The following is a 15,203-nucleotide window of genomic DNA, read 5'->3' as shown; positions in this document are numbered from 1 at the left end:
AATAGATACTTACATTATGCTAACATTTGTATATCCTAATCTTGAATGTGCAATAAATTGTGCAAAGTGATCCCAGAGTGTCTATTGCCAGCATTCAAGAATATCCAAATATCCTTATTGCATTATTTTTTCTTGAATAAAATAAATATTATATTGGTGATTAGTTTACTCTTAGAATACTAAAGTGACTATTATAAAGTTTAAAAAATTTGTAAATAACCACTTACTATTAGTAGCAAACTGGAGCTTGTGTCCTCAGTGCTGGCCTAGCTCCGAATGAGCTCTGATTACCCAGTTAGGGCTTTTATTCACCCCTGTCATTACATCACTTCCTATGGAATAATTAATTGATTGTGTCTGAAATACCTCTTATTAGTGAATAAATACCTATCCTACTTAAGGGAAATACAATTAATTATACAACTGAAACTTCATTTTTTTTAAAGTGACTTAAACCCTTATTTTAAAATTATATCCAGTATAAGAAAAACATTAATTGTTTTAATTGATTCCTTTCAGGTGAACTAATGATTCTTATATGTGTGCCAAGCCTCATTCTCGATTTTTACTTGATGCCTTTATCCACATAGAACAGGAGCATACACCACTTCCTATAAGTGTGTATCACTTCGTATAAGCCTGTCAGACCGCTATTTCAAGTGCTTTTCAGCGCCTATGTCCGCCAACCGTGGGACGCACAGTGTTCCATTTGTCCTACTTCCGCTATAATCAACGCTCCCCTAGCCGTGATTGATGACACGTCATGAAACGCGACACGTGCGTGTCCCGGCTGTGTCTCCTGGCCGTGGAATGCTCTGCGTTCCATTTAACCTGTTTCCGCTGTGATCAGTGCTCCCCTGGGCGTGAATTGATGACATGTCATGACGCGCGACGCGTGAGCATCATGACTGTGTCTCCTAGCAACTGATGTGCCGCTTAGTGCGCGCGTGCTCCCAGCGTACATTGATATTATTATTGTGTTGATGGTCACATAACCGTTTCACCTATTGGGACCCTTTCAGTTGGAACATTGTTTGCGCTCCATCTTCAGCCACCTAATCTTTTTAATGTGATATTAATTAGTATTGGGCATATTTATATGTGTTTAATAGTTTAAAAAGTAATAAACACTGTTTTTTTTTATTATTTTTAGATATTATTTAAGGACGGAGTTGCGTCTTTAAATAGCCAATGGTGGGCCAATTATTATCCATTATGCTAAATTTATGATCCTCCCTTTTAATTTATTTACTTGTTCTTACTTATAATACCAAAAGATTCCAAGGTGCAAATATTAAGACCAGTTAATAACGATTAAGATAAATAATCGATCAGTGACAGATACTTCTTCACATTAACTCCCTATGATATACAGGCTCAATAAACTACATAAACTACATATTCCATAAGGAATATGGGCAATTAACCAATGAAATAGAGATTAATCCCTATAATATAGACATGATCACAACCGACCAGTGCTTCACAAGATAATATCATACATCAAAACTTATTTGTCTTCAATTCTAATATAGAATTCAAAATTATCTGTATATTGAGACAAGTTATAAGAAAGAAACAATGTCTATTCCTTCATTTAATCCCTTTGGTGTTAGTGTATCAAGCTCATATATCCAAAAAGATTCACGTTTGGACAGTTGTAGGTCTCTACTCCCTCCTATAGGGTTTTCTTTAATTTGCTCAAGAATAGAGAATTTTACTGACATCTGAATTGCAAAAATTCTTAAAATGTCTGGGCCAACTGTGGGTCTGAATTCTGTTTTTTTATATTTCGGAGGTGCTCTTGAATGCGAATTTTTAACATTCTTTTTGTTTTCCCTACATACTGGAGGTTACATCTGCAGGTAACAAGGTAAACTACATATTGAGAATTACAATTTAAAGTATCTTTATATTTTGCTTTCTCTAAATTTCCATTATGATTCACCTTTGGGCATGTATTGAAATATTTACAACAGATACATTTTCTACAGATAAAACACCCTGATTTTTTCATAGACAAAAAATTCCTTCCATTCCATTCCCATGAGTTGGGGTTTTTATTTTCAGATTGAATTTCACTTGGTGCTAAAATATTTTTTACATTTTTTGCTTTTCTGTAGATAACTAATGGTTTTTCTGGAAGTTGTGGACCCAATATTGGGTCTTTTAAAAGAATTCCCCAATGTTTTTCTAATGTTTTCTTAATTTTATTGTTTTCCTTGTTAAATAGCATGATGAATGGATAACTCTTTTTATTCTTTGGTTCCTTTTCAGATTTAATTGACAATAATTCAGATCTATTAGCATTAAATGCTCGTGTTTGTGCTTCCCTTAGATCATTTTGGTCATATCCTTTCTCCATGAATCTTTCAAAAAGTTTTTCTGACTGTTCCCAATATTTTTCAGATTTGTTAAAATTTCTCTGAATTCTCAAAAATTGTGAAATGGTACATTGGTTTTCCAGCTTTTTAAATGGCAGCTATCCACTGGAATAAAGCTGTTAGCGTCCGTTTCCTTAAAATATGTTGATGTTAATATTTTGTCATTGTTGTAGCCATCCAATTTCAGATCCAGGTATTCAATGGAGTTACTATGACTTTTATAAGTGAACTTTAGATTTGTAATCGTTATTATTGATGTAGTTTATAAATTGATTGATGCTTTCGTCATTTCCTTTCCAGATTATAATCAAATCATCAATGTAGCATCGAATTTCAAACTCAGAGCCGTATATATACTCCTCTTCCCAATTACCCATTAGGATGTACGCGTAGGCTGGCGCGAATTTTGTACCCATTGTGGTACCTTGTTTCTGTTCAAAAAACTCGTTTTCGAATTTGAAAAAATGATGGGTCAAAATTAATTCAATACTTTCTAACAAAAATGTTCTCATTCCTTCTGAAGTTTCTTTATCTTCATTAAGTACTGATCTAATTGCTTCTATGACTTTGTTGTGAGGGATTGAGGAATATAGAGCCTGAAAGTCTATTGTTAACCAGACATAGTTTGGGTCTCAGTTCATATCTTGTAGTTCTCTCAGTAGGGAAGTGGAATCCTTAAGATATGACCTTAGTTTTTTTTTCACATATACTTGAAGTTTTATATCGACATAATGAGACAGATTGGCTGTCAGGGAATCTATCCCTGAGATGATAAGTCTACCAGGGGGAGATTTTTTTTGTCGTTATGGATTTTGGGAATATGGTAGAACAATGCCAATCTGGGATGTTTCACAAACAGGTAATCAAATTCTTTGTCCACCAATATGTTCATATTCCTGGCCTTATTCAGTAGTAAGTACAGGCGTTCTTGATATGCTCCTGATGGGTCCTCCTTTAGCCTTTCGTAGGTTTGTGCATCATCAAGGATTTTATAGGCTTCGGCTAAGTAATTCTCCCTTTTCTGGATAACTACCCCCCCTCCCTTGTCTGCTTGTCTAATGACCAAACTTCTATCTGTTTTTTTATTGTTTGATAGCACGTTTTTCAACTGGTTTCAAGTTAGAGTTAAATTTATCCGGTTTAATTTTTAGTGCTCTGAAATCTTCCTTAACAGACTCGTAAAATATTTCAATATAGCTACCCTTTGATCTATAGGGTAGTATTTAGATTGAAGGGATACCAATGGATTTTCCCTTTGAATCTCCAAATCTTGATTGGAGGGTTTTTTTTTAAAATGTCTTTGTAAATTTAACATTCTAATGAACTTATTAAGATCAGTGAATAAGTCAAATTTGTTTACATGTGCGTCTGGTGCAAATTTTAAACCTCGTTCTAATAATTCACTCTGCGAGCTGGATAGTTGGTTCTCTGTGAGTAGGAATATTCCGCTCTGTTGGACTCTACATTGCTCTGTAGGCCTTTCAGTTTTTTTGGTGATCATCCTCCCGCTGCCCCTTTTTCCTCGTCTTCGTATCGTATTCTCCTTTTTGTGCCCTGAGGGGAATCTATTTTCCTGAATAATTCTTCCCTTCGTTGTGTATATGGAAGATCCCTTTTCTCTCCTAAAAAACGATCAGTACTTAATGAAGATAAAGAAACTTCAGAAGGAACGAGAACATTTTTGTTAGAAAGTATTGAATTCATTTTGACCCATAATTCTTTCAAATTCGAAAACAAGTTTTTTGTATAGAAACAAGGTACCGCAATGGGTACAAAATCTGTGCCGGCCTATGCGAACATCCTAATGGGTAATTGGGAAGAGGAGTATATATACGGATCTGAGTTTGAAATTTCACATATTAAATACTACCGATGCTACATTGATGATTTGATAGTAATCTGGAAAGGAGATGACGAAAACATCAAGCAATTTATAAACTACATCAATAATAACGATTACAATCTAAAGTTCACTTGTAAAAGTCATAGTAACTACATTGACTACCTGGATCTGAAATTGGATGGCTACAACAATGACAAAATATCAACATCAACATATTTTAAGGAAACAGACGCTAACAGCTTTATTCCAGCGGATAGCTGCCATTTAAGAAGCTGGAAAACCAATGTTCCATTGCACAATTTATGAGAATTCAGCGAAATTGTAACAAATCTGAAAATATTGGGAACAGTCAGAAAAACTTTTTGAAAGATTCATGGAGAGAGGATATGACCAAAATGATCTAAGGGAAGCACAAACACGAGCATTTAATGCTAATAGATCTGAATTATTGTCAATTAAACCTGAAAAGGAACCAAAGAATAAAAAGACTCATCCATTCATCACGCAATTTAACAAGTAAACAATAAAATTAAGAAAATGTTAGAAAAATATTGGGGAATTCTCTTAAAAGACCCAATATTGGGTCCACAACTTCCAGAAAAACCATTAGTTATCTACAGAAAAGCAAAAAATGTAAAAAAAAATTTTAACACCAAGTGAACTTCAATCTGAAAATAAAAACCCCAACTCATGGGAAGGGAATGGAAGGAATTTTTTGTCTATGAAAAAATCAGGGTGTTTTATCTGTAGAAAATGTATCTGTTGTAAATATTTCGATACATGCCCAAAGGTGAATCATAATGGAAATTTAGTAAAATATAAAGATACTTTAAATTGTAATTCTCAATATGTAATTTGATCATGTCTATATTATAGGGATTAATCTCTATTTCATTGGTTAATTGCCCATATACCTTATGGAATATGTAGTTTATGTAGTTTATTGAGCCTGTATATCATAGGGAGTTAATGTGAAGAAGTATCTGTCACTGATCGATTATTTACGTTAATCGTTATTAACTGGTCTTAATATTTGCATTTGGAATCTTTTGGTATTATAAGAACAAGTAAATAAATTAAAAGGAAGGATCATAAATTTAGCATAATGGACAATAATTGCCCCACCATTGGCTATTTAAAGACGCAACTCCGTCCTTAAATAATATCTAAAAATAATAAAAGAGCTCCATTGTTTATTACTTTTTAAACTATTAAACACATATAAATATGCCCAATACTAATTAATATCGGATTAAAAAGATTAGGTGGCTGAAGATGGAGCGCAAACAATGGTAATATTTTGCAATGAACCAAGAGTTATGGATATAATTGGATATTTCTAAATATTTTGTATATAATTTTAGAAGTACTCTCAATTATGTTTGTCCATACCATACAGTGATCAATAGGTTCTTCCTATGTACTTATAACACCAAGACCATGTTATGTTATGTTATTTTAAAGGTTTCTATATTTTATATGTTCATATGTGAATAAGTTACTATAAGTATAATATGTTGTATTTTTGTTAAAGACACCCCTGAGGAAGTCTGTATAGACGAAACGCGTTGGGTGATTGTCTTAGACATAGTGGGCGGATAAGTTGTCGCAGGAGCTCCCCCCGGCTGGGGTGGACAGCAAGTCCTAATAAGATCTCATATCCCATGAATAAGAGCCACACGAATGCAATTTTACAGAAAAGATTTTTAATAAATGTATTAAATATTACAAAAGAGATGGACTAACAAGTGTTTTCGTTGTCTGGGTGACTTTGGTGAGAGGGTTTTTCCCAGAAAATACCTACCATACTGCTGACATCCAATCTGAAGGATTATTAGAAGACATTAATACCATCTGAGCACTCCCCTTACAACTACATTTCATATATATATATATATATATATTTATTTATATATATATATATATATATATATACACACATTTTTATATAAGCAGATGCAATAAAAGTATAGTTTGTAAAATACATAGCTGAATAATGCATTGGGTGAAAATAAAAAGTAAAAATAATAGAGGCTATGCTTTGTGATTCACTCTAAATGAATTGTTTGAGCTTTCAATAGGCAGCTGTAGCACAGAATGTAATTTTAAAGAAATGTAACGTTAGGCTGAGACTTTGTATCCGTTGAGATAAACTTTTCATATAGTGTTTTTAAATGTCTGTGATTTTTCTGGTGTAAGTATATAATATTGGAAAAGAAAGAGTTATGGGAAACCGCACAAGTCCTCAATAAGATAATTAGTAACCTCTGAAAAACTGAATTATCCCGAATAGCTTCTAGATATAGCAACTAGGGGTATGGATAGTTAATCCTGGTCCCAAGGTAATTGTTGCTTTCAGTGGTGCTCCCCAGAGTCAAATTTATGCAGTCAAGAAAAAACCCAAAACAGAAAGGTATTGGAAAGTAGACTCTTTTTTGGGAGCACTCTAATTCAGAGGATGGAAATATAATTAATAATTTATTACTGGTAAAACCATTTTTATTAGATTATACATTAAAGGATTTTTTAGGAGTAACTGTGTGTATAATTAGAAGCTTTGCGAAAATATAAAACACATTACAAATAATACGTGATGTCCATATCACAGTGTATCAGTTGCCGGAAATTAATGGCTGTGGTTGCAGAGTTCATTAATCATTACACATTCAGATTCATGTAATGTATGACCATCATTTGTTCAGCAAGTATCCATTGTGGATTACAATCAATGCCGAGAATTGAATCATAGGTCATATGAGAGTCAGGTACCCCGTAGTATATATATATATATAAGTGGGTGACACTGTATAGGAGAGTCAATTTCTTGCAGTACCAGGGTGTTCAAAGGTGGTCTCCCATCCTAGTACTAACCCGGCCTTTCACTGCTTAGCTTCCAAGGTCAGAAGAGATTGGGCATCTCCAGTGATGTATGACCGCAAATATTATACTCTCCCTCTAGAGTCACCTAAATGTGTGCAGCCACTAGGTTAGATTACCTTTTAGCTTGGCAGTCACAGAAGAAATATAGATGAGTTATCAGCATATTTTTGTAACAGGAAGGTTACACTGTCTCCACAGTTTAGGCTTGCCTATGCAAACCAATTATATGAATTCCAAATACCCAATATTTTGGGTGTGGATGAAACTATAGGGGAGTCAATTTATTGCAGTACCTGGGTGTTCAAAGGTGGTCACCCATCCTTTTACTAACCTGGCCTTTCACTGCTTAGCTTCCAAGGTCAGAAGAGATTGGGCATTTCCAGTGAGGTATGACCGCAAATATTGTACTCACCCTCCTGAATCATCTGAATTTTTAAATTGTGATTGCCAAGTATTGCAAGTTATATATACATGGTACAATAAAAGATTGAGTAGGATAATATGTAGCCACCTGACTTAATCACCCTGTATCATATCAACCACAGGTAACAATATACACATTAGTGAAGGCCTGTTATGTGGGTAAAATTACTGAACACCACACAATGTCCACAATTAGGACACGCCTTTCACTCCTGAAAAACCCTGAGAACACCAGAACGGCCGGACCACAATTAGTGACTATGTAGGTGCAAGATATAATTATACTGCACAAATGATGAATTAATTCATGGTATACCCTTAAGCATTGAACCAGACAATAGCTTGGAGGTGCCTGATGCTTAAAACCTCTAATAAATGCCTGCTTGTATTGTAAGAAAGCAGGCTGGAGCTAAGTGCTGATTGCACATGTGTAAATTTGCTTGAGCCTTATAAAGTTCAAAGTCCTGAGTATTTGCTGAAGTTTGTCGTTCTTGAGTTTCCAAAGACAAATATAACACAGTCAGTGATGCCTACTGAGTTAAATCAGCTTGCTTTTGGTGTTTTGTAGCCAATGAGGATTATCCCAATTGTAAACCTTGATGCTGAGGGTATAAGGTCCATATGATATTAATTGGGACAATTAATCCTGTGTTGTACTTAAACTTAGTATGACAATATGGCTAGAAAAGGTAATGACACTTGTAGTGGCTACTATTAGTTTAAAGATAGGAAGGAAGGAAGAAAAGATAAGAATGAGGAGAGAAGAACTTATGGCTAACAAGCTTTTGTATGTGCAATTCGCAATACAGGGAGTGCAGGGTATACGATACCAGCTCCGGTCTAGATGATGTCACTGTTAGACCCGACACTGCCGTGCCCGTGCTCCAGAGGCTTCAGGGGCTGCAGTGGCGTGTGGTTGAGGTCTCCCCGTTCAAAGGACGGAGCTTGCGGCCGTTGCCTGGTGACCGTGCTCCGGAGGCTTCAGGGGCTGCAGTGGCGTGTGGTCGAGGTATCCCCGTTCAGAGGACGGAGCTTGCGGCCGTTGCCTGGTGACCGTCCTCGGGATTCCGGCTGGTGCGGTCACGTGTGCGCATCACGTGATCGCGGTACTTCCTCCTGACGTACGTTTCGCATTGAGTGCTTGATCACAGGACGTGCTGTAGTAGCTGAGAGTTGCAGTTTTTAAACAAGAGTGCTAATGATTAATTGGGCCAATTAATTAGTTAACTTAGGGTAAAACCACATAAGATCATTTAGTTACATGATTGAAAATGATAGATGTTTGTTCTAAGACGGCAATTAAGGATATGTAGTTACTAGAGTTGTATGGTATGTAAATTATACATATAATCAGCGGGAGATGAATAAATGTAGCCAGATTCATTTGTTTTCTTAAAGGGCTAAATAATTAAATTGATTTTATGGAGTATCATATAGTGTAATAAAGTTGTTTATGGCTCTACTGCAAATAATTAGTGTATGAATTACTTTTTGATCCCATACACTGAAATAAGTGGGGGTAGTATTAGGGTGATTGTGAATATATTGGGGAAGGAAATGAATAAAGGTGTGTAGGAATAAATTAAAGTGAATTAGTAGAGGATGTGCATTCTAATAGATTAAATTAAGTATGTGTGAGGTTATAATTAATGAATGGAATAAAAAATAGGTATGGAGAAAATGGTGCTATTAAGGAATAACATAGAGTGTATGTGGTATGAAATATGATGGAGTGTCTGTATTAAATGGTGCATATGGGGGGGAAAATATGTGTGACTGTGGTGTTATAAAATAATTTATAGTACACTGCGAGGGCATGATATATTTTTTTCTATTACGATGACATGAAGAGCCAATGGTTAAATATGATGATAAGAAGTGAAAAGTGAGCATGTTGAGTGAACTTTATAGTGCATGTAATGATATGGGTTAGTGATACAATGGGATGTGCAACTGATGTGTTTAAATTGATACGATTGCAGAGTAAATGATGATGAACAATGATCAATATGGAGTGATTTCATAAATAATGGTAAACTTTCAGTTCAAAAATACTCCATAATTTATATTTTCATTCATCCCTGCTGGGTATATGGATCCGAGCTTGAAAATCCATTCACTTTCTTTTCTAAGTAGACTTTCGGTGAGATTACCACCTCGGATCCCAAGTCTTATCCTCTCCAAGCCAAAGACTTTTAATTCCTCCCACCTATTTTCATGGTACATATAAAAATGACGGGCGACGGATGTCAGTTGTTTCATCTTGGCTTTATCAGAAACGGCATTGCGAATGGATCCTATGTGCTCAAGAATACGCTGTTTGAGAGGACGCGTTGTCATGCCTATGTACTTTTGATTGCAGCTGCATCTAAGGCAGTAAATGACCCCTTCAGTTAGACAGTTCATATAGTCGGTAATTTGTATCATGTCCCCATATTTATCCTCTATTTCCTTTATGGGATCAATGTGTTTGCAAGCTTTGCATCTTCCGCAGGGATATGTGCCAGTAACTACAGGTTGTTTTTTGGGACATTTTTGAAAATGACTCCGTACAAGTCTGTCCCTAAGATTTTTAGATCTACGCCAACTCATGGCAACTTTAGGGCCCAGATTTTTAGACAGAGTCGGGTCTGCATGTAATATGTGCCAGTGTTTTTGTACAAATTACCGACTATATGAACTGTCTAACTGAAGGGGTCATTTACTGCCTTAGATGCAGCTGCAATCAAAAGTACATAGGCATGACAACGCGTCCTCTCAAACAGCGTATTCTTGAGCCCATAGGATCCATTCGCAATGCCGTTTCTGATAAAGCCAAGATGAAACAACTGACATCCGTCGCCCGTCATTTTTATACGTACCATGAAAATAGGTGGGAGGAATTAAAAGTCTTTGGCTTGGAGAGGATAAGACTTGGGATCCGAGGTGGTAATCTCACCGAAAGTCTACTTAGAAAAGAAAGTGAGTGGATTTTCAAGCTCGGATCCATATACCCAGCAGGGATGAATGAAAATATAAATTATGGAGTATTTTTGAACTGAAAGTTTACCATTATTTATGAAATCACCCCATATTGATCATTGTTCATCATCATTTACTCTGCAATCGTATCAATTTAAACACATCAGTTGCACATCCCATTGTATCACTAACCCATATCATTACATGCACTATAAAGTTCACTCAACATGCTCACTTTTCACTTCTTATCATCATATTTAACCATTGGCTCTTCATGTCATCGTAATAGAAAAAAATATATCATGCCCTCGCAGTGTACTATAAATTATTTTATAACACCACAGTCACACATATTTTCCTCCCCCATATGCACCATTTAATACAGACACTCCATCATATTTCATACCACATACACTCTATGTTATTCCTTAATAGCACCATTTTCTCCATACCTATTTTTTATTCCATTCATTAATTATAACCTCACACATACTTAATTTAATCTATTAGAATTCACATCCTCTACTAATTCACTTTAATTTATTCCTACACACCTTTATTCATTTCCTTCCCCAATATATTCACAATCACCCTAACACTATCCCCCACTTATTTCAGTGTATGGGATCAAAAAGTAATTCATACACTAATTATTTGCAGTAGAGCCATAAACAACTTTATTACACTATATGATACTCCATAAAATCAATTTAATTATTTAGCCCTTTAAGAAAACAAATGAATCTGGCTACATTTATTCATCTCCCGCTGATTATATGTATAATTTACATACCATACAACTCTAGTAACTACATATCCTTAATTGCCGTCTTAGAACAAACATCTATCATTTTCAATCATGTAACTAAATGATCTTATGTGGTTTTACCCTAAGTTAACTAATTAATTGGCCCAATTAATCATTAGCACTCTTGTTTAAAAACTGCAACTCTCAGCTACTACAGCACGTCCTGTGATCAAGCACTCAATGCGAAATGTACGTCAGGAGGAAGTACCGCGATCACGTGATGCGCACACGTGACCGCACCAGCCGGAATCCCGAGGACGGTCACCAGGCAACGGCCGCAAGCTCCGTCCTCTGAACGGGGATACCTCGACCACACGCCACTGCAGCCCCTGAAGCCTCCGGCGCACGGTCACCAGGCAACGGCCGCAAGCTCCGTCCTTTGAACGGGGAGACCTCAACCACACGCCACTGCAGCCCCTGAAGCCTCTGGAGCACGGGCACGGCAGTGTCGGGTCTAACAGTGACATCATCTAGACCGGAGCTGGTATCGTATACCCTGCACTCCCTGTATTGCGAATTGCACATACAAAAGCTTGTTAGCCATAAGTTCTTCTCTCCTCATTCTTATCTTTTCTTTCTTCCTTCCTATCTTTAAACTAATAGTAGCCACTACAAGTGTCATTACCTTTTCTAGCCATATTGTCATACTAAGTTTAAGTACAACACAGGATTAATTGTCCCAATTAATATCATATGGACCTTATACCCTCAGCATCAAGGTTTACAATTGGGATAATCCTCATTGGCTACAAAACATCAAAAGCAAGCAGATTTAACTCAGTAGGCATCACTGACTGTGTTATATTTGTCTTTGGAAACTCAAGAACGACAAACTTCAGCAAATACTCAGGACTTTGAACTTTATAAGGCTCAAGCAAATTTACACATGTGCAATCAGCACTTAGCTCCAGCCTGCTTTCTTACAATACAAGCAGGCATTTATTAGAGGTTTTAAGCATCAGGCACCTCCAAGCTATTGTCTGGTTCAATGCTTAAGGGTATACCATGAATTAATTCATCATTTGTGCAGTATAATTATATCTTGCACCTACATAGTCACTAATTGTGGTCCGGCCGTTCTGGTGTTCTCAGGGTTTTTCAGGAGTGAAAGGCGTGTCCTAATTGTGGACATTGTGTGGTGTTCAGTAATTTTACCCACATAACAGGCCTTCACTAATGTGTATATTGTTACCTGTGGTTGATATGCTACAGGGTGATTAAGTCAGGTGGCTACATATTATCCTACTCAATCTTTTATTGTACCATGTATATATAACTTGCAATACTTGGCAATCACAATTTAAAAATTCAGATGATTCAGGAGGGTGAGTACAATATTTGCGGTCATACCTCACTGGAAATGCCCAATCTCTTCTGACCTTGGAAGCTAAGCAGTGAAAGGCCAGGTTAGTAAAAGGATGGGTGACCACCTTTGAACACCCAGGTACTGCAATAAATTGACTCCCCTATAGTTTCATCCACACCCAAAATATTGGGTATTTGGAATTCATATAATTGGTTTGCATAGGCAAGCCTAAACTGTGGAGACAGTGTAACCTTCCTGTTACAAAAATACGCTGATAACTCATCTATATTTCTTCTGTGACTGCAAAGCTAAAAGGTAATCTAACCTAGTGGCTGCACACATTTAGGTGACTCTAGAGGGAGAGTATAATATTTGCGGTCATACATCACTGGAGATGCCCAATCTCTTCTGACCTTGGAAGCTAAGCAGTGAAAGGCCGGGTTAGTACTAGGATGTGAGACCACCTTTGAACACCCTGGTACTGCAAGAAATTGACTCTCCTATACAGTGTCACCCACTTATATATATATATACTACGGGGTACCTGACTCTCATATGACCTATGATTCAATTCTCGGCATTGATTGTAATCCACAATGGATACTTGCTGAACAAATGATGGTCATACATTACATGAATCTGAATGTGTAATGATTAATGAACTCTGCAACCACAGCCATTAATTTCCGGCAACTGATACACTGTGATATGGACATCACGTATTATTTGTAATGTGTTTTATATTTTCGCAAAGCTTCTAATTATACACACAGTTACTCCTAAAAAATCCTTTAATGTATAATCTAATAAAAATGGTTTTACCAGTAATAAATTATTAATTATATTTCCATCCTCTGAATTAGAGTGCTCCCAAAAAAGAGTCTACTTTCCAATACCTTTCTGTTTTGGTTTTTTTCTTGACTGTAAGTATATAATATGTAAACTCTGTGTAGTCTGTGAATCGGGATAACGGTTACCTTAGTTTTTCTTCTTCCTCTTGAGCTGTTATCTTTCTCAATTTTCCTGGTTTGTTAACCTCACATTTTTGGTTTTTATCTTGTTATTTTACTTAACCCCCTTCCTCAGAAAAACTATGTATTGATGTATTATTGTACCTAGGGTTCGTGAATGGTCTCCCATTTACTACTTGCTAGGCCCGCCCTGGTTAGCTTCCAAGTTCGGGATGGAGTTGGGTGTCCAATGGGTGGTATGACAGTACTGATTTGTAAGTTTCCTGATATTGGGGGGGAAGCAGTCATAACAGTAAACCTATGGTGTGAGTTAATCCCAAAAAAACTACTCAGCTCAAAGTCTATGTTTAGACCTTTCGGGGTACAAGGTTTGCATATTATATATCAATTTTGTCTCTTCTCTTGACATGGGGCGTAATTCTGGGTTGATCGCAGCAGCAACTTTGTTAGCAGTTGGGCAAAACCATGTGCACTGCAGGAGGGGCAGATATAAAATGTGCAGAGAGAGTTAGATTTGGGTGGGGTGTATTCAACTGAAATCTAAATTGCAGTGTAAAAATAAAGCAGCCAGTATTTACTCTGCACAGAAACAAAATAACCCACCCAAATCTAACTCTCTCTGCAAATGTTATATCTCCCCCCCTGCAGTGCACATGGTTTTGCCCAATTGCTAACAAACTTGCTGCTGCGATAAACTCAGAATTACCCCCATTATTCTAATATAGTCTCCTCCTCTCCAGGGGATTTTGACTTTTTTATTGCCATGAAGTTCAATAGTTCAGCATCATGTTTGTGTGTTGTCCAGAAATGGTCCGAAACACTATGGGTTTCCACTTCTTTTTCAAAATTTCTTAGGTGTTCATTAATAATTGTCTTCAAACTTCTTGCAGTCCGTCCTATATATTGGAGACTGCATGGGCAAGATAGCAGATATATCACTCCTTTGGTATCACAAGTCATCTTTTATTTTATTTTGAAAGTCTTTTTAGTTGTGTTGTGTCAGTGTCTGGAGCCTTACCTCCGGCGCGGTCTCCTGAGGGTTGCCATCCCGGTGGCTGGCGCAGTTGCGGCGGTGGGTAGCTGCTCGCAGCAGGTCCTTTGGGTGCGTGTGCGGCTACTGGAGGTCGAGAGCTGGGTTCTGGTGAGCCAGGCACTGCGGTGGGTAGTCGCTGCAGCAGAGCCCTCTGGCGGTGACTCTGTATCAGGAAGTCGGGCCGGAGCTGGGTTAGATAAAGTGCTGCAGCTGAGAATGTTCCCAGTGCTTGGGGTGGCCATGTTGGAGACCTGAGATCTGCCAATTGAATTCACACTCTGTTTCTAGCCAACCCGGTGCAGTATTCCCTTATAAAGGGGGCTGGCTCAGGGAGAGAGTGCCAGTGCTTCAAGTTACTTTCCTGTGAAAGATGCCTCAGCTCTGTGCTCCCTGGCTGTTCCTGGTTCCCCGGTTTCGGTTGCTATCAGTCCATGACCTTCCGCTGCTGTAGTCCTGTCGCTTAACCCGTCGCCACTCGTGGAGGTGCTCATGGGGCTCCCAGTCATTAAGGGGCTTTGGGTGCTAAACGGTGGTTCCTGCAGACGTCCCGCAAGCCCAAACCACAGTATTAATTTCTTCAGAATCTGAGTTCTT

General features: G+C 37.3%; 4 pseudogenes; 2 read left to right on the top strand and 2 right to left on the bottom strand.

Moving 5' to 3' along the window:
- Positions 1-7,048: 7,048 nt before the first annotated feature.
- On the bottom strand, positions 7,049-7,168 carry LOC135054418 (5S ribosomal RNA; annotated as a pseudogene).
- A 220-nt stretch (positions 7,169-7,388) lies between these two features.
- LOC135054403 (5S ribosomal RNA) lies at positions 7,389-7,508 on the bottom strand (annotated as a pseudogene).
- Positions 7,509-12,635: 5,127 nt separating this feature from the next.
- On the top strand, positions 12,636-12,755 carry LOC135054402 (5S ribosomal RNA; annotated as a pseudogene).
- A 220-nt stretch (positions 12,756-12,975) lies between these two features.
- LOC135052022 (5S ribosomal RNA) lies at positions 12,976-13,095 on the top strand (annotated as a pseudogene).
- Positions 13,096-15,203: the final 2,108 nt, after the last annotated feature.

The sequence above is a fragment of the Pseudophryne corroboree genome, chromosome 2, assembly GCF_028390025.1.
Source record: "Pseudophryne corroboree isolate aPseCor3 chromosome 2, aPseCor3.hap2, whole genome shotgun sequence".
NCBI lineage: Eukaryota > Metazoa > Chordata > Amphibia > Anura > Myobatrachidae > Pseudophryne > Pseudophryne corroboree.
Note: the sequence above shows the minus strand (reverse complement) of the source record. Positions and strands in the feature narration are given on the sequence as shown.